Source organism: Ursus maritimus, assembly GCF_017311325.1.
Source record: "Ursus maritimus isolate PB19 chromosome X unlocalized genomic scaffold, ASM1731132v1 scaffold_X1, whole genome shotgun sequence".
Classification (NCBI taxonomy): domain Eukaryota; kingdom Metazoa; phylum Chordata; class Mammalia; order Carnivora; family Ursidae; genus Ursus; species Ursus maritimus.
This window is the reverse complement of record NW_024423319.1, coordinates 76074048-76084812: the sequence shown is the minus strand read 5'-3', so window position 1 is coordinate 76084812 and position 10765 is coordinate 76074048.

Below are 10765 nucleotides of genomic sequence, written 5' to 3'. Positions count from 1 at the left end.
TTATTTATTTATTTATTTATTTATTTATTTATTTATTTATTTCAGGGAGAGAGAGAGAGACAGAGCAGAGGGAGTAGCAAAAGGAGAAGGAAAGAATCTCAAGTAGACTGTCCTGAGTATGGAACCTGGCTCAATCTGACTCAATCTGACTCAATCTCATGACCCTGAGATCATCATCTGAGCCAAAACCAAGAATCAGACACCTAACCAACGGAGCCACCTAGGTGCCCCTCCTGTGCCTTTAATATTTTGACCCTGGACACCAGTGTGTCTGCATATCCCCTGAAGTTTTCACTCATTAACTGTTTTCGGTGGCCTCTAACATAATACGCAAACTAAGCCACAATCCCTGTCAGTGCTCCTTGCCAGGCAAGACAGAAAACAATTTCTCAGGCTACAGTAACAAATCAGAACATTATATTTTACTCACTTCTCTCTGTCCTGAGGATGAAACTGGAAACTGGGGAGCTCACTCCCAACTGTGTGTACACTGTGCTTCTTTCTAGCACAGTGTAAGAAGAGAGCAAAAGTGCCAGAAAACTCCCTATATTGTATTTTTCTTAGATGTTTGCTTGGTTGTTGCAGCTTCTTAAGTAGTTTCTAGGGTTCCCACAAAGCAAATTTGGGCTGCATGTTGTTATTTGGTGTTTCTATGGGCAAACAAGGGCCTCAAAGCTTTCTATTCTGTCATCTTCCTGACATGACTCTTTCAGTTTTTGTCTACTAAGTCTTATGTCTGAGCTCCCTGGGTATGGTTTCTGTCCATCTATTTTTTTTCTTATATTATGTTATGTTAGTCACCATACAGTACATCATTAGTTTTTAATGTATTGTTCCATGATTCATTATTTACATATAACACCCAGTACTCCTTACACTTGCCCTCCATAATAACCATAACTGGACTACCCCATCCCTTTACCCCCCTCCCCTCTGAAACCCTCAGATTTTTTTCCCAGAGTCCATAGTCTCTCATGGTTCTTCTCCCCCTCTGATTTCCCCCACTTCAGTTTTCCCTTCCTTTGCCTAGTGTTCTCCATGCTATTCATTATGTTCCACATATGAGTGAAACCATATGATAATTATCTTTCTCTGATTTACTTATGTCACTTAATATAATCGCCTCCAGTTCCATCCATGTTGGTGCAAATGGTGGGTATTCATCTTTTCTGATGGCTGAATAATATCCCATTCTATATATGAACCACATCTTCTTTATCCATTCATCTGTTGAAGGGCATCTTGGCTCCTTCCACCGTGTGTCTACTGTGGACATTGCTGCTATGAACATTGGGGTGCATGTGTAAAAGACCCCGAATTGCCAAGGAAATGTTGAAAAAGAAAAAGAAAGCTGGGGGCATCATGTTGCCTGATTTCATGCTATATTACAAAGCTTTGATCACCAAGACAGCATGTTATTGGCACAAAAACAGACACAAAGATCAATAGAACATAACAGAGAGCCCAGAGATGGACCCTCAACTCTATGGTCAACTAATCTTTGACAAATCAGGAAAAAATATCCAATGGAAAAAAGACAGTCTCTCCAATAAATGGGGCTGGAAAATTTGGGAATTAATATACAGAAGAATAAAACTCAACCATTCTCTTACACCAGACACAAAGATAAACTCAAAATGGATGAAAGACCTCAATGTGAGACAGGAATCCATCAGAATCCTAAAGAAGAACATAGTCAGTACCTCTTCAGCATCGGCCACAGCAACTTCTTTCATGACACATCTCCACAGGCAAGGGAAACAAAAGCGAAAATGAACTTTTGGGACTTCATCAAAATACTTTGTTTTTTTAAATGGAACATAATTTCCAGGTTTTTAAAATATGCCTTGTAATTTTTTGTGTGAAAATTAGACATTTCACTATTATAATGTAGTAACTCTTAAAGTCAGATTTTCCCACTTCCCCACAGTTTGTTCAATTTTTTGGTTGTTGGATACTGAAGTAGTCCATTTTTGGAGACTTTTCCAAACTATTTTGCAAAGACTATTCATCATTTTTTTTTATTATTGAGGTATATTCCTTTACCTTGTGTTCAGCTAAGGTTTTGGCAGAGACTTCCTTAAACGGTGAAAGCTGAAACGAACAAACAAAAACACACCAAAGCTAAAGAGAAATACCACCTCTCTTGGTTTACATTTATTGGTTCCTACTGGGGCAATTCTTCACAACTTAGCTATGGTTGTTCTTACTTGAAGGATCAGTTGAAAATTTAATTTTTAAAGGACATTTCAGGACCTGTCTTTCCTGGGTATGTGCATAGCTATTGAATGTCCTAATTTCCCAAAGAGTCTTACCCTACCTTTTCCTCCAGACATAAGAAGGACTATTGTGTATCTCCACCCATAATCTCTTACCCCAGCATCTTTGGGTTTGTAGTCCACCCTGCTGCTTGCATAAGCAGTAACTACTTCTTTTCATACATGTTTTCTGAGTTATTAGAAACAGAGATAAACACCTTGCATCAGTACTTCAGGTATCCCATACACAGGGTAAAATAGACATATACAATAATTTGAAAATAAGGTTTTCTCTGCTTCTATCAGTTCAAGAGTGGAAACTGGAAAACAAATTGTTCAAACCAATATTAAAATTGTGCTGGGGAGAGGTTAGGGCAAGTGTGACTAAAATGCTACATAATTTTCTATTTTGGGGATGTCTTTTTCTTGATTTGAAATTTCTTCTTCGATTAGGAATTGTAGTAAATTTACTTTTATCCAGAACAAATACAAAGTTGATTCAGACAGTTTCTGGTAGGTTTTTTTTTTTTCCTTTCAGTGTTTCTGTGGGAGAATGAAAACTTGGAGATTCCTACTCTACATATTGCTGACATCACTTCTAAGTCCCCCCTTTTTTTCTTTTTTAAAAAGGACATTTCTTTTAAAAATATGTTTAATTATCGTAAAAAGAAAATATGTAACATTAATTGATCTTAGAGTTGAGAGTCCATTTCTGGGTTCTCTATGCTGTTCCATTGATCTATGTTTTTTTTTAATAATAATTTTTTATTATGTTATGTTAGTCACCATACAGTACATCCCAAGTTTTTGATGTAAAGTTCCATGATTCATTACTTGCGTATAACACCCAGTGCACCATGCAATACGTGCCCTCCTTAATACCCATCACTGGCCTATCCCGATCCCCCACCCCCCCCAAAGCCCTCAGTTTGATCTATGTTCTGTATTTGTGCCAGTACCATATTGTCTTGATGACTGCAAATTGTAATACACCTTGATGTCCAGAATTGTGATGCATCCAGTTTTGGTTTCCTTTTTCTTTAGTTTTTATTTTTTTTAATTTTCTTTTTATTTTTTCTTTTTTTTAAAGTTAGTTTCATATGTAGTGTTCATAATTCATCAGTTGCATATAACACCCAGTGCTCATCACATCATGCGCCCTCCTTAATGACCATTACCCAATTATCCCATCCCTCCATACACCTACCCTCCAGAAAACCTCAGCTTGTTTCCTATACTTTAGAGTCTCTCATGGTTTGTCTCCCTCTCTGATTTCTTCCCATTCAGTTTTCCCTCCCTTCCCCTATGATCCTCTGTGCTATTTCTTTTATTCTACATGAGTGAAACCACATGACAATTGTCTTTCTCTGATTGACTTTTTTGCTCAGCATAAAACCCTTTAGTACCATCCACTCCGATATAAATGGTAAGTATTCAATCTTTCTGATGATTGACTAATATTCCAATGGATATATATACCACACCTTCTTTATCCATTCATCTGTCAATGTGAACATCTCAGCTCTTTCCACAATTTGGTTATTGTGGACATTGCTGCTATGAACATTGGGGTGCAGGTGTCCTATCAGATCACTACATTTGTGTCTTTGGGGTAAATGCCTAATAGTGCAAATGCTGGGTCATATGGTACCTCTATTTTTAACTTCTTGAGGAACTGCCATAGCATTTTCCAGAGTGGCAGCACCAGCTTGCATTCTGACCAAGAGTGTAAGAAGGTTCCCATTTCTCTCCATCCTCACCAGCATTGATTCCCGTCTTGTTAATTTTAGCCATTCTGACTGGTGTCATGTGGTATCTCAGGCAGTTTTGATTCATATTTCCCTGATGGCAAGTGATGAGGAGTATTTTTTCTTGTGAGTGTTGGCCATTTGTCTGTCTTCTTTGGAGAAGTTTTTGTTCATGTCTTTTGCCCATCTCTTGACTGGATTATTTGTTTTTTGGGTGTTGAGTTTGAGAAGTTCTTTACAGGTCTTGGATACAACCCTTTTATCTGATATGTCATTTGCAAGTGTCTTCTCCCATTCCATAGGTTGCTTTTTAGTTTTGTTGGGTATTTCTTTTGCTGTGCAGAAGCGTTTTATCTTGGTGAAGTCCCAGTAGTTCATTTTTGCCTTTGTTTCCTTTGCCATTGATGATGTCTTTAGAAAGAAGTTGCTGCGGCTGATGTTGAAGAGGTTACTGCCTGTGTTCTCTAGGGTTTTGATGGATTCCTGTCTGACATTTAGGTCATTCATCCATTTTGAGTTTATTTTTGTGTAAAGTGTAAGGAAATGGTCCAGTTGCATTCTTCTGCATGTGGCTGTCCAATTTTCCCAACATCATTATTGAACAGTCTGTCCTTCTTCCATTGGATAAATTTTTTTCCTGCTTTATTGAACATTAGTTCACCATAGAGTTGAGGGTCCATTTCTGGGGTCTCTATTCTGTTCCAGTGATTGATGTGTCCATTTTTGTGCCAGTGCCATACTGTCTTGATGATCACAGCTTTGTAACAGAGCTTGATGTCAGGCATTGTGATGCCACCAGCTTTGGTTTTCTTTTTCAACATTCTTCTGGCTATTTGGGGTATTTTCTGGTTCCATACAAAGTATAGGATTACTTTTTCCAGCTCTGTGAAAAATACCAATGGTATTTTGAAAGGGATTGCATAGATTGCTCTGAGTAGCAACAAAATGTTCACAATATTTGTTATTCCAATCCATGGGCATGGAATGTTCTTCCATTTCTTAGTGTCTTCCTCAATTAATTTCATAAGTGTTCTATAATTTTCAGTGTATACATCGTTTACCTCTTTTTTCTTCCTAAGTATCTTATGGCTTTTGGTACAATTATAAATGGGATTGATTCCTTAATATCTCTTTCTTCAATTTCGTTGTTAGTGTATAGAAAGGCAAATGATTTCTATGCATTGGTTTTGTATCCTATCACGTTGCTGAATTCCTGTATGAGTTCTAGCAATTTTGGGGTGGAGTCTTTAGGGTTTTCCACATAAAGTATCATGTCATCTGTGAAAAGTGAGAACTTGACTTCTTCTTTGCCAATTTGAGTGCCTTTTATTTCTTTTTGTTATCTGATTGCTGAGACTAGGACTTCTAGTACTATGTTGAACGGCATTGGTGAGTGGGCATACCATGCATGTTCCTGACCTTAGGAGAAAAGTTCTCAGATTTTCCCCATGGAGAATGCTATTTGCTGTGACCTTTTTGTAGACGGTTTTCATGATATTGAGGTATGTTCTTTCTATCCCTACACTGTGGAGATTTTTAATCAAGGAAAGATGCTGTATTTTATCACATGCTTTTTCAGCATCAATTGAGAAGATCATATGATTCTCGTCCATTCTGTTATTAATGTGATACATCACATTGATTGATTTGCAAATGTCGAACAGTACTTACAGCCCAGGAATAAATCCCACATGGGTGTAGCTAATAATCCTTTTAATATACTGTTGGATCCAATTGGCTAGTATCATGGTGAGAATTTTGGCATCCATATTCATCAAGGATATTGATCTATAAGTCTTCTTTCTGGTGAGATGATTTGGGATCAAGGTAATGTGAGCCTAATAGAACAAGTTTTCCGTCCTTTCTATTTTTTTGAGGGGGAGTGTTTCTTTGGTGGCAGAATTTATTTAACTCAATCTTTACCTGTTAACAGTTTGGAAAAGTATTCACCCACAAAAGTATTTAATTTTAAGATTAATTTTTTTCTTGTTTATGATTTTTTTGGGATTGTCAAAGAACTCATACTGAAATTGACTCAGTATAAGTTAATTTATTTAACCTTTCAACTGCAGATGGAGTAGTAGATTACATTACCGATTTTAAAAGATTTGGGTAGAAATTTTTTTTTCTTTCTTACACTTTCTAGCTTCCTTTTTATTTTTTTAAAGTTTTTTTTTTTTATTTTTTCCCTTTCTATTTTTTTTGAAATAGCTTCAGAACAGTAGGTATGATTTCTTCTTTAAATGTTTGGTAGAATTCTCCTGGGAAGTCATGCAGTCCTGGATTCTTGTTTTTTGGGAGAATTTTGATTACTGTTTCAATTTTTTGCAGCCTATGGATCCGTCCAGATGTTCTATTTCTTCCTGTTTCAGTTTTGGTAGTTTATGAGTTTCCAGGAATGCATCCATTTCTTCCATATTGCCTAATTTGTTGGCATATAGTTGCCCATAATATGTTATTAATATTGTTTGTATTTCCTTGGTGTTACTCATGATCTCTCCTCTTTCATTCATGATTTTATTAATTTAGGTCCTTTCTCTTTTCTTTTGGGTAAGTCTGGTTAGGGATTTATCGATGTTATTAATTCATTCCAAGAACCAGCTTCTACTTTCATTGTTCTGTTCTACTGTTTTTTTGGTTTATATTTCATTGATTTCTGCCCTGATCTTTTTATTTCTCTTCTCCTGCTTGGTTTAGCCTTTATTTGCTATTCTTTCTCCAGCTTTTCTGGTTTAATGTTAGCTTGTGTATTTCAGATTTTTCTAATTTTTTGAGACTTGTATTACCATGTATTTCCTTCTTAGTTCTGCTTTTGTTGCATCCCAAACAGTTGTGTTTTCATTTTCATTCATTTCCATGAATTTTTAAATTCTTTTTAATTTCCTTTTTGACCTTTTCATTCTTTAGTAGGATGTTCTTTAACCTCCAAGTATTTGAGTTACTTCCATATTTCCTCTTGTGATTGAGTTCCAGATTCAAAGTATTGTGGTCTGAAAATATGAAGGGAATAAGGCCAATGTTTTGATTCCTGTTGAGACCTGATTTGTGACACAGTATGTGATTTATTCTGAAGAATGTTCATGTGCACTTGAGAAGAATGTGTATTCTGTTGTTTTGAGGGGGAATGCTCTGTATATATGTGGAAGTCCAGTTGGTCCAGGTTGTCATTCAAAGCTCTTTTTTCCTTGATGATCTTCTGCTTATACGATCTGTCCATTGCTCTGAGTGGGGTGCTGAAGTCCCCTACTATTATTGTATTATTACCAATGTGTTTCTTTAACTTGGTTATTAATTGGTTTATATATTTGCCTGCTCCCAAGTTAAGAGCATAAATCTTTATACTTGTTAGATCTTCCTGTTGGTTAGACCATTTCAGTATGATACAGTGTCCCTCTTTATCCTTTACTAGAGTCTTTTTTAGTCTAATTTTTCTGATATGAAGATTTCTACTGCAGCATTTTTAGATATCCATTAGCATGATAAATGTTCCTCTACCTCCTCACTTTCAATCTGGAGGTGTCCTTATGTCTAAAATAAGTCTCTTAAGGGGAACCCTCTTACATTGTTGGTAGGAATGCAAGTTGGCACAGCCACTTTGGAAAACAGTATGGAGGTCCCTCAAAAAGTCAAAAATAGAGCTACCCTATGATCCAGCAATTGCACTACTGGGTATTTACCCCAAAGATACAGATGTAGTGAAGAGAAGGGCCATATGGACCCCAATGTTCATAGCAGCATTGTCCACAATAGCTCAATCATGGAAGGAGCCAAGATGCCCTTCAACAGATGAATGGATAAAGAAGATGTAGTCCATATATACAATGGAATATTACTCAGCCATCAGAAAGAACGATTACCCAACATTTGCAGCAACATGGACGGGACTGGAGGAGATAATGCTAAGTGAAATAAGTCAAGCAGAGAAAGACAATTATCATATGGTTTCACTCATTTATGGAACATAAGAAATAGGAAGATTGGTAGGAGGAGGAAGGGAAGAATGAAGGGGGGGTAAACAGAAGGTGGAATGAACCACCAGAGACTATGGACTCTGGGAAACAAACTGAGGGTTTCAGAGGGGAGAGGGTGGGGGATTGGTATAGGCTGGTGATGGGTATTAAGGAGGGCATGTATTGCATGGAGCACTGGGTGTTATATGCAAACAATGAATCATGCAACACTACATCAAAAGCTAATGATGTACTGTATGGTGACTAACATAGCATAATAAATGTTTTTAAGAAAATAAAATAAAATAAGTCTCTTGATTTGTGGAGTCACAAAGTGCAGAGACCTTTGGGGTCCCCGTAACTCACCTGGGAGAAGTGCAGCCAGCTGGAGCCATAGGATTTGGCGGTTTGGCACAGAAAGAGCTCACGTCCATGACTGGGCAACAGCTTTCAGGGCTGTGTGACCCCTGAAGGGACACTTTGGCAGCACCCAGCATGATCTGGGAGCTGTGAAAGATGGTGTATGTGTGAGCCCATGGCCACTAAAAATTGCCAAGTCCCACTGACAAGGGGTGGGCAACTGCACTAAGGCAAAACACCTGAGAAGCTGAGCAGCAGGACCCTCCCCCAAAAGACAGACTGACAGAACAGGTGAATGATAAGCCTATTTCCCACAAGACTGTAAAACTCCAGCTCTAGGGGAAAATAACATAGGGAGCTCCAGGTGTTCCCTCACGACTCATTTATATTTCAGGCTAAAGTCATACATTTCTTTTTTAGTTTCTTTTCTTATTCTTTCTTTTTTTTAACCCTGTTCCCATTTCAAATAGATTATTATTTCCCAACCTATGTTTTTTTTTTTAAGATTTTTTATTTTTATTTATTTGACAGAGATAGAGACAGCCAGCGAGAGAGGGAACACAAGCAGGGGGAGTGGGAGAGGAAGTAGCAGGCTCATAGCGGAGGAGCCTGATGTGGGGCTCAATCCCATAACGCTGGGATCACGCCCTGAGCCGAAGGCAGACGCTTAACCGCTGTGCCACCCAGGCGCCCCCCAACCTATGTTTTAAGTCACTTCTTAACTTTTATTTTTTCACTTATGTTTTATAGATTTATGGTTGCATATCTGTGATAGCTTTCCATCACTTCAGATTTTTACATAGGTGCATTTTCCTTGGGTTGTGGTTGATATTTTGGACTCTTGTCTATTCGTTCAACCATCCCTGAACAGAATGACTAAAAGGAGGAACACCCAACAAAAAAAAAAGAACCATAGCCAATGTCCTCTGCCACAGAACAAATGAATATGGATATAAGTAAAATCTCAGAGATAGACTTCAGTATAGCAATCATGAAGTCAATAGCTAGGCTTGAAAAAGGTATTAATGTCAATATAGAATCTCTAAGGGCAAAAATGAGATCTAATCAGGCCAAACTTTAAAATGCTATAAATGAGATGCAGTCTAAACTGGATACTCTAACAGCCAGGGTAAATAAGGCAGAGAAATGAATCAGTGATCTAGAAGATAAGCTGATAGAAAGGAAGGAAACTGAGGAATATAGGGATAGGGAGCTAGTAGCCCATGACAATAGACTTAGAGATATCAGTGATGCTATGAAACATTCCAGTGTCAGAATTATTGGGATCCCCAAGGAGGTGGAGAGAGAGAGAGAACTAGAAGGTACTTTTGAGCAAATTATAGCTGAGAACTTTCCTAATCTGGAAGGAAACAAGCATTCATGTCCAAGAGGCAAAGAGGCCCCCTTCCAAAATCAAAACAAATAGATTAACACTTTGACATGAAATATTGAGGCTTACAAATCTTAGAGCCAAGGAAGCTATCCTGAGAGCAGCTAGGTGAAAGAGATTTCTTACATACGTAGGGACTAACATCAGAATAACATCAGACCTATCCACAGAGACTTAGCAAGCCAGAAAGGGCTGACAAGTAATAGTCAGGGTACTAAATGAGAAGAACATGCAGCCAAGAATAGTTTATACATCACGGCTGTCATTCAGAATGGGTGGAGAGATGAAGAGTTTCCAGGACCGGCAGAAACTGAAAGAATACGTAGAGAAAGGGGAACTCTCTTACACTTTTGGTGGGAATGCAAGCTGGGACAGCCACTCTGGAAAACAGTATGGAGGTTCCTCAAGAAGTTAAAAATGGAGCTACCCTACAACCCAGCAATTGCACTACAGGGTATTTACCCCAAGGATACAGATGTAGTGAAAAGAAGGGGCACATCCACCCCAATGTTCATAGCAGCAATGTGCACAATAGCCAAACTGTGGAAGAAGCCGAGATGCCTTTCAACAGATGAATGAATAAAGAAGATGTGGTTCATATGTACAATGGAATATTACTCAGCCATCAGAAAGGATGACTTTCTACCATTTACATCAACACGGATGGAACTGGAGGGGATTATGCTAAGTGGAATAAGTCAAACAAAGAAAGACAATTATCATATGGTTTCTCTCATATGTGGAATATAAGGAATAGTGCAGAGGACCACAGGAGAAGAGAGGGAAAACTGAATGGGAAAAAATCTGAGAGGGAGACAAACCATGAGAGACTCTGGACTCCAGGAACAAACTGAGAGTTACAGAAAGGAGGGGGTGGGATGATGGGGTCACCGGTTGATGATGGGTATTAAGGAGGGCATGTGTGGTGATGAGCACTGGGTGTTATATGAAATTAACGAATCGTCAAACACTAAATCAAAAACTAATGATGTACTCTATGTTAGCTGAGCATAATAAAATAAAATAAAATAAAATAAAATAAAATAAAATAAAATAAAA